Source organism: Drosophila erecta, unplaced genomic scaffold, assembly GCF_003286155.1.
Source record: "Drosophila erecta strain 14021-0224.00,06,07 unplaced genomic scaffold, DereRS2 tig00000490-arrow-arrow-pilon, whole genome shotgun sequence".
NCBI lineage: Eukaryota > Metazoa > Arthropoda > Insecta > Diptera > Drosophilidae > Drosophila > Drosophila erecta.
In genome coordinates this window covers 110,903-112,333 of record NW_020825263.1, presented here as the reverse complement: position 1 = coordinate 112,333, position 1,431 = coordinate 110,903, and the positions used below count along the sequence as shown (strand labels likewise).

The window sequence follows — 1,431 nt, the reverse complement described above, 5'->3', positions numbered from 1 at the left end:
AGTTCCCGTTATTTCCCCGTTTTGCGCACGGCCCGCTTCGGTACAAGATCCAACCCAGGTCCCGTTAGTTCACGGTGCGTCCTCTTTGTGCTTGTCCAAAGTCCGCACCGTTACCGTTTGACCTCTGTGCCCTTGGCCGGCTTGAGTCCAAGGTCCAGTGCGGTACCGTTATTTTATGGTCTCCGCTTTGCTCGGGTCCAAGGTCCATTATTTCCCGTTTGACCTGGTTGCCCTTGCCTCCTTTTACATTCTAGCCTTCTTCGCTGTTGCTAGACAGCTCTCCTGCACCTCGATTTGTGGGGAGTTTTAAACAGTCAAAATATTCGAAAACAAGCAGAGCCCCTTCTGGTCAGCTCCTACAAAGGTCATCTTAAAGCTATCAATTCTATAGCCTTCATCAATCTTCCAAAAATTATATTTACGTAAGAATTTTTAAATTTTATTTTTATCTAAACGTTTTAGGTCATGCATTATTAACCTTTTTAGGGGGAGCCATGATTACTCCTGCCGCCTGTGGACACAAGGCGGCCGGTACTTGGGAACACTAGGTACCGTTTTGCCATGGTCAAAGCTTTCGCCTTTTGAACGCGCCGGTGACGATAATCATTTATACCGAATGCCACCAGATATTAAAAAAGTTGCGAGCTCAACAACTCTAAAGGTAATTTCCGGAATACAAGCCGAAACAATTATTAAGATATCCGACGGAAAGCCGGTTGAAGATCGGGAGGAAGACACCGCTCAAACGGAAGATGTAACTGAGTTAAGAAAACTTCTCGACAAGCCTGTTAAAGAACCAATTTTGGGAAAGCATTTCGAATTACCTGGTCGCTCTGTTTTAGATCAGCATATAGAACTTGATACTACCCAGAGTTACATTGCGGTTTTTACGCAACTTAAGGTCCATTCCACGGAAATGTTGGAGCGCCTTCCAACGCCAGCTGTAGGTAACCGTGTCCAGACGGAGAACTATTTGTACCACTATATCCCCGTAGAGGGAAAGGTGGATGTGAGTGGTTTTGCGATAAATATTAAGCAACCATCACGACGGCGTTCTGATAAAACAAACGAAATGCGTAACGTACGCACACCAAGAGCCAGGGATCTCGTAGCATTAGAATCATTTCCAGCCATGCGTCGCAATCATAGCTTGTCGAACTATGATACCTTTGTATTATAGTACGTGATGCTTTCCGCAAGTTGATTGAATCCTTCAAGAAGTAAAAAAAGCGTAAAGATGATGCTATAACCAAAAATGATATTTCGGCTTTTATACGTGAATTTCCAAATATAGGCTACAAAAATATAAATGTTTTATCATTGTACTGAAAAAAGTATACAGCACCTACGAAATAAAAATAAAAACGAATAAAAATAAGCAAAAGTAATAGATTCTTCTCTTTTGCATGTAAAATTAAAATTCTTCCAACT

At 42.1% G+C, this 1,431-nt stretch overlaps 1 pseudogene; it reads left to right on the top strand.

Annotated features, from left to right (window-relative positions):
• The first annotated feature begins 314 nt into the window (after positions 1-314).
• Positions 315-1,149, top strand: LOC26526026 (annotated as a pseudogene).
• The last annotated feature ends 282 nt before the right edge of the window (positions 1,150-1,431 follow it).